Raw genomic sequence first — 17,989 nt, forward strand, 5'->3', positions numbered from 1 at the left:
CTCCTCTTTCACGGCACATAGTGTGTTCCCCTGCAGACATGAAAAAAAAAAAAAAAAAAAAGAATAGCCTTGTTGAGATAGAATTCACATGCCGTATATTTCACCCATTGAAAGTGTATAATTCAGTGGCTTTCAGTATATTCACAGAATTGTTCACCCACTTCCACAGTTTTATTTTTGTAGTTTTTATTGAGTATAGATAACATTTATTCCTGTACTGATCTTGTTCGTAGGCATCTCTTTAATCTTTATAGCTTTTGACATCTTGCTTCCTTTCGTGGATCTTTTCAATGAGTGGCCCTCACCGAATTGGTTTCTGCATTTCCATACACACCTGTAAGTCCCAGGAAGTTGTGCCTGAGTTTCAGCTGCTTGCTCTGCCAACAGTGTCTTATGTGTAATTGTCTATCGCCTAACTGAGCTTTAAGTTTCTGAGCAAAGAGATTATTCTGTTTTTTACATCATATACTATTCCCAAAAGGTATATAAGAGGGCCAGCAGTTATCCAAGTAAAGTAGCCTTTTCTTTCAGGTTGTGAGTCATGTGAGTCTAGAACCATCTTTCTGGTAGAGTCCCGTTTGGGAGCATCTTCCAAGAACATGGGCTCTGTGTTCTGACAGGAATGAAGAGGAGTTTGGTTTCAGGCACTATGTTTTAGGTGTCAAGGTGAATGTTAGTTCTAAGGGGGGATGTTACTGCCAAATAGAAACATTTACATGCCATGTATCAACAACCAGGTGCATTTCAGAAGACAGCATGTGCAAGTGCTTTCGTGGCCTGGAAACAGAGAAATTCTACTGCCATCCCAGAGCTTCCCTCTCAGCCCCACCTCATCCCAGAATATGCCCTCACTCCTCTGATACAGAAATCAAAGCTGAGTGAAAGTCAACTTCTGAAATGATATTCTCAATTTTTGCATTTTTTAAAGCTCTATTGGTATGAATATTCCGCTTCAAAAACATGTATAGTATTAACCATATCTGGGGATTTAAATGCATTGTATCTCTCTGCTTCCAGAAGATATCTCAGTTGTATCCTCTTCTGTCAATCTTTACCTTTTTCATGCTCATCTCTTTTTTATAGTAACATCCAAGTTATTGGGTTGGCCAAAAAGTTCGTTCAGATTTTTTTCATGATGAAACGTTTATTACCCACGACTTTACTCTGGCCCCTTTCTTTATAATCTGTTTTTTTCTCAGCAGCCAGAATAGTGCTGTTAAAGACTAAATCTGCTCAAGTCCTTCAGTGACTTCCTACTGGAAATAAGAAACTTCTGACCTGCATCCAACAGGCCACGAGGATCGTCGCTGCCCGCATAGCTCTTGCCTGCTCCCATCTCCACCCATTCACCCAGCACCAGGGACAGTGGACTCTTCTCAGGTCATTAAATGTGCCACTTCCCTCTTATCCTGGGTCCTGGGTTCCAGTTAATCTCTAGGCCTGGAAAGTTCTGCACTACTGCTTTGCTCATTCATATATTTATTCATCCATCCTTCGTTCACATATGATCAGCTCACACGTCACTTCCGAACAGCCTCCCTGGGTGGCCCTCCCACCCCACAATATCTCATCATCATTGTGTGTACTTCATGCCGTATATCCGTATCTGAATTCTCTTGTTCATTTACTGTATTCACTCCTCTCCTTGCTCCCTACTTCCTGCCTCCTAAAACATAAACTCTATTAGACCAGGACTCCCTGTCTTGCCCGTTGCTGTGTTTCTAGCAGCCATAAAAAAAACTTTTGGGATCATATTAGATTTCTAACAAAAGCTAGTTAATGTGGTAAGCGATGAGATGAAAGGAAATTGTAGTCTTGCTGCTAGTGGACATCTTCAATGTAAATGTAACCCACTGCCATTTTCTCATGAAAATAAACTTTCCATATTCTCAATCCCTTAAAGAAAAACCAGAATTTTAAAAAATAGATTATTCGTGTTCTTGAAGAACTGTAATGTTCTAGTGAGCTACAACTTAGAAAAAAATTACATTATAAGTCTTGGTTTATAATTTAAGTATGTTCGATTCAAGATTAGTTTTTCCACACAAGTAGTTATAACGAGACATTAAGATCCCAAACCAGCTACTGAAACCCTTTAACTCTTCATCCGACTATTATGGATTCTAATAGTAACTTTTCTTCATGTATAAACACATTCTGGTTTCTATCTGGGAGCTTCAAGAAAATCCTTGATGCTTCCACAGCCTCTGGTACCTGGTTTGCCGTCCTTCAGAAGTCCATAGAGGAACTTCCCTGGCGATCCGGTGGCTAAGACTCTGTGCTCCCAAAGCAGGGGGTTCAGGTTTTATTCCTGATTGGGGAACTGGATCCCATATCAATAATGAAGAGCAAAGATCCTATGTGCTGCAAATAAGATGCAGCACAGCCAAATAAATAAAAATAATTTTTTTAAGTCCGTAGAAGCTGACCTGAGGGTTCAGAATGGGGTAGGGAGAGGAGAGAAGAGCTCAGGGGGAGAGGAGCCCCAGGGGAGAGGCAGATTTCTTGAACCCCGCTTCCTGAATTTGGATAAATGCTTCTGTACGTGAGTTGGAGAGCAAATCTGAAGGGTTTCTAGAGCTTGTGGGCATCGTGTTAAGATAGAGATTTGGTTCATAAAGCAGAGTAGCTTTATTAACTTCTTATTGAGAAGCAAGGTTAGAGATGAGAGAAGTACCACTGGAATACACAGAATAAGTTTTTCTGTACTCTGTAATAAAATCGCTGTATCACATAGGAATAACATTTTGTGTTGAGTGTAGACACTCAGGAGAGATAGTAACCAATTATAATAGCTGCTTCTAATAAACAGTTCACTAATAAGTGTCTGTAAGTGCCAAAGTAATTAAAATGGGCCACTGAAAATAAGGATGTAAGTATCAAGGTTGTCATATTGGATAGTGTGTTGAAATTAGGGCTTTGATGAAATAACCCAACACACTGTGATATGTCTAGATATAACAAACAATCCTGCCTTGTTTAGGTCATGTTTTTAATCATTATGAAACCACTGTTAGTTTCTGAGCTTATTGCACATACGTGATACCACATCCCCAAAGCCTTTGAATCTGTGCGTAACGGAAAGCGTTCATTTCTATGCCTGGTATTACAAGTGGGTTAATTTGATATAGCAATCACAAAACCCCACTCTGTCCCTCCAAAAATTTTTTTAAAAATTAGAGCCTTTGCCTTTACGGAGTATGGTTTTGTACCTCGGAAACCTTTAGATAAAAATGTTAAAGTATTGGTTAAGTTCCTTCGCCTCTTTGAATCTGCCTAGAGAAGTGTTCAATAAATATTTGTTTTACCAGGGCAATATAAGCATGTTAAATTATATACATAGAGGCGTGTAGGTATTGCTTACACAGTTTCTTTATTCCACAGCGGTACAAAGGCCGGAGGCGTTCAAGAGGTTAACCCCAGGAGGACAGAGTGGCAAGAGTACCACTGTCAGCTCAGGTCACGGTCACAGCTCAGGTCACAGTCACAGCTCAGGTCACGGTCATGACCTCTGCTAACTCACTGGGTGCTTGTGGCACTCCATAAACCCGGGCTTATGTTGTACAGACAGCCCATACTTGAGCAACTCGCAACTCTGAGGATTGGGAATCGCTCTTTGAAAATGTTTGTCAGGGTTAATTATTGAAGGCTCTCGTATGAAGGTAGAGGAGTCAAATGAGGGCAGGTGGGTCTGCCTCTTGTTTGAGTCTAAGTCAGAGCAGCAGAAGAAATATATTTATTCTCTAGGTAGCCAAAAGAAAAGGGCCTTTCCTGAAGTTTTTGTGGAAACCCAATTTAAATTTATCTCCTTGTGTATATATCAACTACCTTTCATTGTTCACATTTTGCAAGCGTTTAATGTCATATGTAACATTCAGCTCTTTGCTAGGAAAGGCAGACATAAATGAGATGTGCTTTAGACACTGGAGCATTTATAGTCTTCTACAGTGGGGAATAAACGTGTAAATAAACGAATGCAGTCGAGTGTGGTAGGCGTATGATTGTAGTCTGTGCAGCATACAGTGGGAAACCAAAAAAGGGGAGTTATTAAATCTTTCCAGGGTAAGGGGTGGGGTCAGGAGAGTCTTTATAAGATGAGAGTACTAAAGCTGTTTTGAAATATAGAAGTCTTTACCAGGCGGAATCTACATATAATTAAAATACAGACATTAGTAAAGGCAGAGGAATGGGCTGTGTCTGGCAGGATTGCAAAAAGGATTGCTCTACATTGCATGCTATTTATTTTGCAAGGCTTTAGAGATGGACCAACTAGTTAAGGGTTGATGGTGAGAAAAGAAGAATGACTTCTGCTGCAGACCTGGAAGACATGGAGAATAGTCTCCAGAGCTGAGCAGAACTGATACTTGGGGAAGGAGCAGGAAACAAGAATTTTATATAGGTTTTTCTAGGATACAGTTTGTATGCCAGAGATATATGTCTGTGTCTCGTGAGAGTTTTTCTTAGAAATGTGTTGACTAGTCTAACCAGAAAAAGGCTAACACATCCAATTCTATACCACTGCTCATTAAAAAAAAAAATCAAAAGTCTCTATAAAGTATCAATAAAAGTTCATTTTATTCTTTTATTAATGGATGAGGTAATACCTCCTAGAAATTGAAGCATTTATTATGCATGGACATAGAAAGCTACTTCATATTTTAAAGAATAATTCCTCAAAACAACCCTGATGAGCTCTTTGTTGTTAGTTAAAAAATAGGAAAAAGCTGATCAGGTATAAAGTATTTTTCAGTGTAATTTCATATATAGTCTATAATCGTATGTTAAAGACCCATAAAGGCATAAGTCAACATATATATATATCACAATATTTAAACTCAGATCAGTGGTCATGTATGGATGTGAGAGTTGGATTGTGAAGAAAGCTGAGCACCGAAGAATTGATGCTTTTGAACTGTGGTGTTGGACAAGACTCTTGAGAGTCCCTTGGACTGCAAGGAGATCCAACCAGTCCATTCTAAAGGAGATCAACCCTGGGATTTCTTTGGAAGGAATGATGCTAAAGCTGAAACTCCAGTACTTTGGCCACCTCATGCGAAGAGTTGACTCATTGGAAAAGACTCTGATGCTGGGAGGGATTGGGGGCAGGAGGAGAAGGGGACGACAGAGGATGAGATGGCTGGATGGCATCACTGACTCGATGGACGTGAGTCTGAGTGAACTCCGGGAGTTGGTGATAGACAGGGAGGCCTGGCGTGCTGCAATTCATGGGGTCGCAAAGAGTTGGACACGACTGAGCGACTGAACTGAACTGAAACATATTTATACAGGCTTCCCAGGTGGCGTTAGTGCTAAAGAACCCACATGCCAGTGCAGGAGACTTAAGAGATACTGGATTGATCCCTGGGTAGGGAAGATTCCCTGGAGGAGGGCATAGCAACTCATACCAGTATTCTTGCCTGGAGAATCCCTCAGACAGAGGAGCCTGGTGGGCTACAGTCCGTGGGGTTGCCAAGAGTCAGACACGACTGAATTGCTTTAGCACTCACACACACAAACATTTCAATACAGCACTACATTTGCCCTTTAAGTAAGTCCTAAGGACAGAATTCTCCACCCTCCCCCCCCCAAAAAAAAACTCCAGAGGAATTATGATAACTTTAACTGTATAATGATAGGAAATACATCCTGTGTGTTTTTTTCCATGGTACTACTCTTTGTGAATGTACTATTGAATTCATATTCTTGGTAAAGATAGAATTCAGAGCACAGAGAAAGGCAGCAAAAATACCCCAGGAAAGGATTTGTGGTGTCGTTTAAAATTCAGTGTGTGTAACTTTTTTCTAAGTTATTAATAGGCTTGGGAACAACAATATAAGCCATTTTTCCTAAATAGAAGCTAGTCTGAGAGAATAGACTTCCGTCAGAAGTGGCCGCTGTTAGGGAGAGGGGAAGCTGAATTCAAACAGTTTTGTGAGAAACTGGAAAAGAGGAAGCAATTCAGCTTCCCAATCGGTCCCTGATATTTGATTTACTCTCTTTGGAGTTTACAAGTAGCTGCCAAGTTACGTATAATGCACACTGACTAATCCTGGGAGGCCTCTCCCAGTTGATGTCTGCGTCAGGGTGGTCATGAGAGAGGAAGCAACTTGGGGAAAAGATTGTTTACCACTTTGGTTTGACATGAAATTAGAAGATTAAAGTGAGTGGTTTAAGACACCCTGGAATACTGCTTTGTATAAATTTAAAAGATCTACTTAGTATCTAGTCCTAAATGTTAATTAGAATCTCATTCTTTTTTTCTTTTTTTTAAGGATTTTTCAGTGCAGACCATTTTTAAACTCGGGCTCCCATTGTGGCTTACCTGCAGTACGGGAGACTTGGGTTCGATCCCTGGGTTGGGACAATCCCCCGGAGAAGGGAATGACTACCCACTCCAGTATTCTGGCCTGGAGAATTCCATGACTGTAGAGTCCATGGGGTTGCAAAGAGTTGGACACGACTGAGCGACTTGCACGCTTTCACATTTTTAAAGTCTATATATTGAATTTATTACAGTTCTGCTTCTGTTTTATATTATGGCTTTTTGGCCACCAGGCATGTGGGAGTCTTTAGCTCCCTGACCAGGGATCAAACCCATAACCCTTGCATTGGAAGGTGAAGTCTTAATCACTGCACCACCAGGGAAGTCCCTGAGATCTCATTCTTCAGAGTACCTTTTTACCATTTCATTGGGAGGGTAATTATAAAAAGTCAAAGACATAACTTTTCATAAATACCTCTTATCTTTACAGTGATTATAAATTCTGCATGAAATTTAGCAGATAATCAGACTGGCTAACAAACCCCCAAGTAGTCACAATTGTGTCTTCAAGAAGGTTATAACCTAAGAAATGCTGGGGCCATTTGTACAGATACGGAACCAGAGAAAGTAAGGAGAGCCTGAAATCAGCTACATGTGGTGTATGGCTCTCTCACATTCTTTACACTTTTCCCTGCTTACACATGATAATTTACTTGATGGGGAGGACTCAAACCACTTTTGTTTGTTTGCATCTCTTTCTGTGGAAAGACTGGAACAAATGGGAAAAGAAACCATTGACCAGCTGCGTGTGAGTAATTCTTTCCCTGGAATAAGCCTACCTCAGCTTTCCGGGGGAGGATGGCTTGAGGAAGGTGTTGTAGAAACAAGGTCACAGACCCAGACAGGTTTGAAAGGAGGCTTTTGCCTCTGTTCACCCCGTCTGCAAGCAGGCGGAAGGCAAGGGAGCACCCAGCAGCAAAAGCAGAGTAAAACCTACACATTCACTTGCAGGGTTCACACACGACTCAGGAGTGAAACCTAAGATTCTCCACCCCTACTCTCTCTCCAGAAGTCATTGTGAGAGCTCCAGGAAAGATGAGTCTTACGCCTACAAGTAAACACACTTCCCATGTACATCGGAAGTGAGGTCCAAGTGTACATTTTGAAAACAAGTATCACTGAACAAGATGAGATATAAATTTGAAAGGAGATTTGCAAAGAAAAGAACTAAAGGTTTTCATTCAGATAAATAAATAAGGCATGATATTGTGGGAGTAAAACAGTTAAGGTATTTTGTTAGCTTTGTTGTTCAGTCGCTCAGTTGATCTGACGCTTTGCGACCCTATGGACTGCAGCGCACCAGGCTTCCCTGTCCTTCACTGTCTCATGGAGTTTGCTCAGAGTCATGTTTATTGAGTCAGTGATGGCCATCCGACCATCTCATCCTCCGCCACCCCTTTCACTTCAATCTTTCCCAGCATCAGGGTATTTTCCAATAAATAAAGCCTTTTAAGAGCCTATTTTCTGGATTTTTTTCCAATTGTATTTATATACCTTCTGGAGAGGTGATGACATTGTTAATAATATCCTTTTTAAGCTCCTGTTATAATTCAGAAATTTTAACGATGGCTACTTCATTCTGTTCTCAAAATAGTGAACTCGGTAGGCATTGTTGTCTTTATTTTATAGCTAAGACTTAGAGTCTCACAGAATGTAATTAAATTTGCCCAACATGCCGCAACTACAAAGCAGGACTAAGATTTGAATCCGTGTGTGTCTGGTTGTCTTCCATCCACTGAACTACCCACAGGCGTGTCTGCACGTGTATGTCACAGGTACATGACTGTGTGTCAGATAGAGTGGCGCTTTTCCCTTTTCTGTGAAATTGCTGAATGCTTTAGCCAGATAGATGAAATTGAAACAGTCAGAGTTGGAAGGTGACTCTTAGTGAGAAGAAAGCCTTTTGAGTAAAGAAAGCAGCATGGATAAAACCTTGGGTTTAAGAAAGTACTGCTAAGCTAAGTCGCTTCAGTCATGTCCGACTCTGTGTGACCCCATAGACTGCAGCCCACCAGGCTGCCCCATCCCTGGGATTCTCCAGGCAAGAGCACTGGAGTGGGTTGCCATTTCCTTCTCCAATGCATGAAAGTGAAAAGTGAAAGTGAAGTCGCTCAGTTGTGTCCGACTCTTAGCGACTCCATGGACTGCAGCCTACCAGGCTCCTCCATCCGTGGGATTCTCCAGGCAAGAGTACTGGAGTGGGGTGCCATTGCCTTCTCCGAGGAAAGTACAGGATGTGTTTTTAAAATCCCTACCCAGAGTAGGACATTGTGACTGACATGCCTCATTTTTGAATGAGAGTGTTGAGGGAAAAGCTTGGAAAGTCAGATCCAGATAAGTTTAGGAGAGACCTTGACATCTCAGTTTGAGAAGCTGAGGCTTTACTTTGCAGGCATTGGAAAGTTTTGGTCAGAGAAATTACACAATCAGAAGGTCTGTCCCAGAGCCATCTCTCAACTCAGCTTGTTTGGGCATATGGAATTACTAACTTAAGCAGTTCCTCAGCTGTTGACAGCAGCAGCAGCATCCCAATATGTCAGTTTTCTGGAGACTGTTGCTGTTAAGATATGGTAATAATCTCGTTTCCCATTCCTTTGTAGTATCTTACCCTTATAAGTGAGTTTGCACTGAAAAGTGGACAGAGTTTAGCAGTGACCTTTTCTGATCAGTGACTGCTCTTATAAACCCCATGTTTCTGTGTGGCCCTGCAGAGTTCTGACATCCCTGCTACGACTCTTTCAGTTCAGTCCAGTCGCTCAGTCGTGTCCGACTCTTTGCAACCCCATGAACCGCAGCACCCTGGGCCTCCCTGACCATCACCAACTCCCGGAGTTTACCCAAACTCATGTCCGTTGAGTCAGTGTTGCCATCCAACCATCTCATCCTCTGTCGTCCCCTTCTCCTCCTGCCCTCAACCTTTCCCAGCTTCAGGGTCTTTTCAAATGAGTCAGCTCTTCGCATCAGGTGGCCAAAGTACTGGAGCTTCAGCTTCAGCATCAGTCCTTCCAATGAACACCCAGGACTGATCTCCTTTCGGATGGACTGATTGGATCTCCTTGCAGTCCAAGGGACTCTTAAGAGTCTTCTCCAACACCACAGTTCAAAAGCATCAATTCTTCTGTGCTCAGCTTTGTTTATAGTCACTCTTTGGGGAAAGTTAAAACTCTGCTTGGTGACGTTCTCGTCATATCTGGATGATGTCCGGGCTGCTTGGTAGCCAACTCGGACTCTGAGGGTGCTTACCAATATGAGAAATTTTATTGTACATTTCATCCCTAGTTGGTAATTGATGGAATATAGAATCCCAGGGACGGCAGAGCCTGGTGGGCTGCCGTCTATGGGGTTGCACAGAGTCGGACACGACTGAAGCAACTTAGCAGCAGCAGCAGCAGCAGCAGCGTTACATTTCTTGGATCCTACCTCAGTGCATTGCCAAGAAACTGCTGGATTCCACCTGTGCAATTTGTTAAAAGAAATTAAATGATGTCTTCCAGGAAGAGTTCACATTTGCTCATTATTTCTGGCTTAAGTTGAGGAGAAAGAATAAAAATTAGTTAAGACCAGAGCACCCAAAAGCAGTGTTGCCGGAAATTATGACCCTGTTACTTTGGCATTTTGTGTGTATGTAGCAAAGGGGTCCAATTATTGGGCTGCTAATAATATTATTTAAGAACTCATTAAATGTGCTACCATTTAATAGACTTGTCTTGATCACAAACCTTCATTAAAAGTCTTAGAAAATTGTTATTAAATCTTGTATTTTTCCATAAAAGTCACATCACTGGATAACTCGTGAGAGATGGACTTTGGCCTGTGAGTCACAGTAAAGGACAAAGATTGGGTATTGTGTTTGAAGGATGCTCAAAATTTGTAGTGTTTCATAGATGTCCCTGTAGTATTAATGCAAAAGTTTGAAAATAAATCTGGAAAATGCTTAGTGATTGGAAAGAAGAGATACCAAGAATAAGATTTGCAGATTTCATCATTAACATTTGACTGCAAGTTAACTTTTACTAAGGATGAAGTCAATGGAAAAATGTCTAAAATTCACTTTTGAGAGAAAATTCCAGATTTTCTCATAGGGGTAAAGCCATTCTCTCTTCCATTAGTATATTTACCTCCAAACAAAAAGCTACTTCTGGGTTTTAAAATTGAATATTTTGATTTAGGGTAATTGTTTTAAAAGAAATACTTTTCTCATTTCTGAAAGCAGTTTTTCAAAACTTCACTGCTTCTCCGTGTGTCTTTCTCATTCATTTTGGAGGTGAAGATAGAAAATAATAATGAACACTCCCCTGAAAACTAGATATTGTAAACTCTTTTAAATCCCCAATTTACAGATGTAGAGACAGATTTCCCATAGTCACCTGCCTGAGTAGCTGAGGAAGCTGTGACTATAACTTGTATCAGGCTCATTTCAAAACCTGTTTTGTGTTTTTTTTTTTCCTATTACACATATACCTGTCTATATATTTTTCATGACTGACTTTTAAAAACTTCTGTTCTATTTCTTGTTTAATACTTTCAAGAAAGCTATTGTTCTGGATGGGAAAACACCACCTGTGCCCAGACAGGCCTTTGGATGCACTCACCACTTACCTGTTCAGACATGATAAATTGCTCACTGCGTTTGCATTTCAAGCTAGAAAATATATACCTTTTATTTTTCTAAGGGGCTTCCCTTTTTCTAAAGAAACTTGTATATATGGATTAAGTCCATACAAGATAAGAGACAACATCCAAAAATACATAGATCTTTTTAAGTAATAAGTACATAATAAATACATAGCAAACAAGTAATTTTAACAAGAATAGAAATGGTATTTCGAAATTCTAAAATAGTCTATCAGTGTCCTTAATATTGTGTTGAATTAAAAAGTCTTACTTTAAAAAGTGTGTTGACCATATTATATATTATTCTATTCGTAATTAGAGTCTGTAAATTAGGGAGTTTTTTTCTAGTAATATTTCTATGAAAATAGCAATGCAGCAAAAAAGAATGCCATCTTTACTTTGAAGGTTCAAACTTTGAACAGTTATTGGATATGTCCTTAAAACTACTGTTTGCCTTAATTATCTCTGAATTGATTTAGTTTAACAATATGATTTTAAAGAATCATTTTTCTTTTTAAAATATTTTCAGATGAATCCTAATAGATTTGAAGTGATAGAGATATTACATATTCATCTCTGGGAATCAGAAGGAAGGTTGCTCTGTCTTCTAGAATAGCTGCATAGTAGCTCAGGCCTAGAAGTAGAGAGATAGCAAATATATGCTGATTCTTAAATAGTTGTCTGATATTTCATAAATAATATGAAAAATAATATTTTTCATATTATTTAAATAATTATAAAGTCCAGTATTGAGTTGTATAGAAAACATTGGTCTGCAGATCCCTAGTTAGTACATTTCATTTTGATTAATGGTTTTCTTACCAACTGGTCCTTTTTTATCATACACAGTTCCCTTTCACGGACTTCCCTGGTGGCTCAGACGGTAAAGCGTTTGCCTACAATGCGGGAGACCCCTCAGGTTCAATCCCTGGGTCGGGAAGATCTCCTGGAGAAGGCAATGGCACCCCACTCCAGTATTGTTGCCTGGAAAATCCCATGGACGGAGGAGCCTGGTAGGCTACAGTCCATTGGGTCGCAAAGAGTCGGACATGACTGAGCGACTTCACTTTCTTTTCTTTTTTTTTTTTTTTCCCCTTTCACAGCTTCTAGATTTAACTGGAGAAATATTCGTGCCATGTTAGTCTCAGAATTACATTTTTAGAAGAAAAGTATTTTTCATGCACTTTAACCTCACTGGCATTATCTAAGTGGTTTTCATAAAGGTTTTATTGACCTAAAATAAGACTTCTCAACCTCTGCATTATTTTGGGCCAGAAAATTTGTTGTGAGGGACCATCCTGTGCACCGTAGAATGTTTAACACCATCCCTGGCCCCTGCCTATTAAATGCCAGCAACACCCTGCCACCCAACTGGGATAGCTAAAGATGTCTTCAAGGCATTATCAGATGTTTCCTGAGGATCAAAATTGCCTGCAGTGGAGAGCCCGTTCTCTAGACAGTCAGTCTATTCCTTTTATCATTTTACCTACTTGCTTTATGAAATGTATCCTGTTTTTATGTTTTCTTTCAGTTTGATTGAAATATAATTGATATACAGCACTGTATAATTGCAAAATGTGTAGCAAAACGATTTACCTTACATACGTCATGGAATGATTACTACGTTGTTTAGTGAACATCCATCATTTCATGTAGACACAAATAAAAGGAAAAATTTCCATGTGATGAGAACTCTTAGGATTTACTCACTTAATGACTTTCATGTGTAACATACAGCAGTTTTAGTTTTATTAATCATATTGTGCATTGCATCCCTAGTACTTATTTATCTCTAACGAAATTCGCACCTTTCATATGCCTTTGTCCAATTCCTCCTACTCTTATCTCTAGGAACCACAAATCTGATCTCTCTTTTTCTCTAAGTTTTTTTGTTGATTGGCTTTTGAAGAATAATTGACTAGAACACTGTGGCAGTTCCTGGTGTGCAATGTAGTGGTTTGATATTTCTGTATATTTCCAAAAGATCACCGCAGTAAGTCTAGTTACCGTCTGTCACCGTATGAAGGTATTGCATCATTGGGGACTGTATTCTCCACACATATACTACATACCTGTCACTCATGTATTTTGTAAATGGAAGGTTGTTCCTCTTAATATCTCTTACCTATTTCTTTCTTCCTCTCTCTTCTTTCCCCTCTAACAAACTCCTGTTTGTTCTCTGTATCTATGACTCTATTTATGTTTTGTTTTGATTGTTCATTTGTTTTGTTTTTTATATTCCACATACAAGGGAAATCATACAGTCTTTTTGTCTGACATATTTCACTTGTCATAATACCCTCTAGATCCATCAGGTTGTTGCAAATGGCAAGATTTCATTTCTTTTATGGCTAAGTAATATTCCTTTGTTTATTTACACCTCCTGTTCTTTACCCAGTCATCTGTTGATGGACACTTGGGTTGCATCCATATCTTGGCTATTGTAAATAATGCTGCAGTGAACATAGGGATGCATATATCTTTTCTAATTAGTGTTTTTTGTTTTTGTCAGATAAGTACCCGAGTAGAATTGCTAGATCGTACATTAGTTCTATTTATAATCTCTTTTGGAACCTCCATACTGTTTTCCACAGTATCTGCACCAATTTGCATTCTCACCAACAGTGTGTGAAGGTTCCCTTTTCTCCACATCCTTGCCAGCATATGTTATCTGTGGTCTTTTTGATAATAGACATTCTGACAGGTGTGGTATGATATCTCATTATGATTTTGATTTGCATTTCCCCAGTAATTAGCAATGTTGCGCATCTTTTCATGTGCCTATTGGACATCTGTATGTCTTTAGAAAAATGTCTATTCAGGCAGGTCCTTTGCCCATTTTTAAATGAATTGTTTGGTTTTTTGTTGCTGAGTTACCTGAAATCTTTGTATATTTGGATATTAACCACTTTTTGAATGTATCGTTTGCAAATATCCTCTACCATTCAGTACACGGCCTTTTTCAATTTGTTGATAGTTTTCCTTTGCTGTGCAGAAGGTTTTTAGTTGGATATGATCTATTTGTTTAGTTTTGCTTTTGTTTTCCATGTCTGAGGAGACAGATCAAAAAAAAAAAATGTTTCTAAGACTAATGGCAAAGAGTATACTGCCTGTTTTCTTACAGATATTTTATGGATTTGGATCTTACATTTAAGTCTTTAATCTGTTTTGAATTTGTTTGTGTATCATGTGAAAAAGTAGTCTGATCTTTTGCAGGTAGCTGTTGTGTTTTACCACCACCATTTGTGGAAGTGGCTGTCTTTTCCCCATTGGATATTCTTCCCTCCTCTGTCATTGGTTAATTGTCCATGTAAGTGTGAATTCAGTTCAGGGCTTATTATTCTGTTCCATTAATCTCTGTGTCTGCTTTTGTGCCAGTACAATGCTGTTTTGATGACTGTAGCTTTGTAGTATAAGCCTGAAGCCAATGAGTGGCTTCTCCACCTTTTTTCCTCATATTTTCTTGTTTTTGTGTTTTATTTTGTTTTGCTATTTGGGGTATTTTGTGTTTCCATACAAATTTCAGAATTATTTATTCTAGTTTTGTGAAAAATGCCATTGCTATTTTGATAGGGATTTCATTGACTCTTCAGATTGCTTTGATTAGTATGTTCATTTTAGCAATATTAAATTTTCTAGTTCATGAGATTGGTATGCCTTTCCACATGTTTGTGTCATCTTTAATTTCTTTCATCATTGTCTTACAGGTTTTTGAATATAGATCTTTTAACTCCTTAGATTTATTCCTATTTATTTTACTCTTTTTGATACAGTTGTAAAGGGGATGGTTTTAATTTCTCATTCTTTTAATTTGTGGTTAGTGTGTACAAATGCAGCAGATTTCTATATATTAATTTTGTATCCTACTACTTTACTGAATTCATTGATAAGTTCTAATCAGTTTTTTGGTGGTGTTTTTAGGTCTGTATATGCTCATGTCATCTCAAATAGTGACAGTTTTACTTTTTCCCTTACAACTTGAATTCCTTTTATTTTTTCTTGTCTGACTGCTGTGGCTAGGACTTCCAATATCATTTTGAATTAAAGTGGTCATTCATATCTTATTTATGATCTCAGGATGTGCTTTTAGCTTTCGCCCTTGCTTGTGACATTAGCTGTGAGCTTATCATATATGACCTTTATTATGTTCAGGAATGTTCCATCTATACCCACTTTATGGATTTTTTTTTTTTTTGTGAGTAAATGTTGAATTTTGTCAAAAGCTTTTTCTGCTTTTGAGATGATCATATGATTTTTATCCTTCACTTTTATTGGTTGATATGTGGATATTGAACCATACCCGTGTCCCTGGAATGAATCCTTCTGGATTATGGTGTATGATTCTTTTAATGTATTGTTAGATTTGTTTTGCTACTATTTTGTTGCAGATTTTTACATCTGTGTTTATCAGTTATATTGACCTGTGATTTTTTGTGATATCTTCATCTGGTTTTGGTATTAGAGTGATACTGGCTTCATAAAATGAGTTAAGAAGTGGCCTTTGCAGTTTTTTGGAATATTTTGAGAAGGATAGATGTTTACTCTTCCTTAAATGTTTGGTAGAATTCATCTGTGAAGTGTCTAGTCCTGGACTCTCATTCATCAGTTTTTAAGTTATTGATTCAATTCTGTTCCTGGTTAGTCTGTTCATGTTTTCTATTTATTCCTAATTCATTTAGGAAATTGTACATTTCTAGATAGACATGAGTTTGAGTAAACTCCGGGAGTTGGTGATGGACAGGGAGGCCTGGCATGCTGCAATTCATGGGGTCGCAGAGTCGGACACGACTGAGCGACTGACCTGAACTGAACTGAGGTAATTTGTCCATTTGTTCTAGGTTGGCCATTTTATTAGTGTGTAACAGTTCATAGTAATTTCATATGACCCTTTGTATTTCTGTGGTATGAGTTGTAACTTTCTCATTTCTCATTTTATTTATATGACCCCTCTCTCTTTTTTACCTGATGACTCTGGCAAAAGGTTTATCAATTTGCTTACTTTAATGAAAAAGCAGCCCTTAGTTTCACTGATCTCTTCTATTTTTTGAACTATATTTCATTTATTTTTGCTCTGATTTTTATGGTTTTGTTTTTCTACTAACTTTGTATTAATTTATTCTTTTTCTAGTTCCTTTAGGTGTATGGATAGGTTTTTTTATTTTAATTTTCTTGTTTCATGAGACAGATTTACATTGCTATAAACTACCTTCTGAGAACTACTTTGCTGCATCCCACGGGTTTTAGATTGTTGTGTTTTTGTTTTTGTTTGTCTGTAGGCATTATTTCTTAGTTGATTTCTTCAGTGACCTATTGGTTGTTTCAGTTCATTTCAGTTGCTCATTGGTTGTTTAGTAGCATATTGTTTATCTTTTTGTCATAATTGATTTCTAGTCTTATAGAATTGTAGTTGACAAAGATGCTTGATATGATTTTCATTTTCTTAAATTTGCTGGGGCTTGTTTTGTGGCCTAGCACATGATTTATCCTAGAGGGTGTTGCATGTGACTTGAAAAGAATATGTATTTGCTACTTTTGAATGGAATGTTTTAAATATGTCTATTAAATCCATCTAATCTAATCGGTCCAGAGGTGGAAATGGCAACCCACGCCAGTATTCTCGCCTGGAGAATTCCATGGATGGAGGAGCCTGGTGGGCTGTAGTCCATGGGGTCACAAAGAGTCAGACACGACTGAGTGACCAACACAATCTAATGTAACACTTAAGGCCAACGTTTTCTTATTGATTTTTTGTCTGGAAGATCTGTCCATTGACGTAAGTGGGTGTTAAAGTCCCTTACTATTCTTGTATTACGGTCAAGTTCTCCCTTTCTTTTGTTAATATTTGCTTTATGCATTTAAGTGCTCCTATGTTGCATGCATGTATATTTACAATTGTCATATCTTCTTGCTGGATCAGTCTCTTTATCATTAGGTAATGTCCTTCTTTGCCTTTTGTTACAGCCCTGGTTTAAAATCTGTTTTCTCTGATATAAGTACTGCTACCTTAGCTTTCTTTTCATTTCAATTTGTATGGGATATCTTTTTCCATCCTATCACTTTCAGTCTGTGTGTGTCTTTAGATCTAAAGTGAGTCCTTTGGTAGGCAGTATATATATATAGGTCTTGTATGTATATATACATATAGGTCTTGTTTTCATATCCATTTAGCCACTCCGTGTCTTCTGGTTGGTTCATTTAGTCCATTTCCATTTAAATTATTGATAGGTATGTACTTCCTGCCCTTTGTAAATTGTTTAGGGGATGTTGTTAGAGTTCTTTTTTGCTCCTTCCATCTTCTTTTGTTCTCTTTCCTTGTGACATGTTGACTACTTTAGTGTTATATTTAGCTTCCTTTCTCTTTTTTGTTTGTATATCTTTTGTAGGTTTTTGGTTTGTAGTTATGGTGAACTGCATGAGCTTTATATATTGCAGAGTGTTTATGTATACATGATTATTTGAAGTTGGTCATTCCTTAAGTTCAAGTGCTTTTTAACAAGTCTATATTTTTACCGTCCCTCCATGATGTTTACTGTTTTTGATATAATATTTTATATTTTTGTATGTATTCTTTAAGCGCTTATTGTGGATATAGATACCTTTATTAATTTTGTCTTTTATTTTTTTTTTCTTTATAGCATTATAAATGGTTGATCTATTTAACTGTATATTTGTCTTTACCAATGAGATTTTTTATCTTTTGTAATTTTTGTGTTTCTGGTTGTGGCTTTGTCTTCTGCTTAGAGAAATCCTTCTAACACTTCTCCTAAAGCCTGTTTTGTAGTGCTAAAACTCTTTTAGCTTTTGCCTATTTCTAAAACTTTTGATCTCTCCATCAAATCTGAATGAAAGCCTTGCCAGATAGGGTATTCTTGATTGTAGATTTTCCCTTTTCATCACTTTAAATATATCATGCTACCTCTTTCTGACCTGCAGAGTTTCTGTTGAAATGTTTACTGATACTTTTTTGGGTAAACATTGTTTGGATAAACATAACTTATTGCTTTTCCTTTGTTGCTATTAATATTCTCCCTTTATTTTTATAGTTTGCCATTT

General features: G+C 38.2%; 1 protein-coding gene and 1 non-coding gene across 2 annotated transcripts in view; both read left to right on the forward strand.

The window, feature by feature from the left end:
* Nucleotides 1–17,989, forward strand: part of ADGRV1 (adhesion G protein-coupled receptor V1) — a 541,233-nt gene that overhangs the window by 260,604 nt on the left and 262,640 nt on the right. The gene's annotated exons all lie outside the window — the stretch shown is intronic.
* MIR2464 (microRNA mir-2464) lies at nt 4,297–4,366 on the forward strand. Its single transcript, NR_031001.1, has one exon. It is a non-coding gene; the product is annotated as a microRNA mir-2464 (primary transcript).

Source organism: Bos taurus, chromosome 7 (assembly GCF_002263795.3).
Source record: "Bos taurus isolate L1 Dominette 01449 registration number 42190680 breed Hereford chromosome 7, ARS-UCD2.0, whole genome shotgun sequence".
Lineage (NCBI taxonomy): Eukaryota > Metazoa > Chordata > Mammalia > Artiodactyla > Bovidae > Bos > Bos taurus.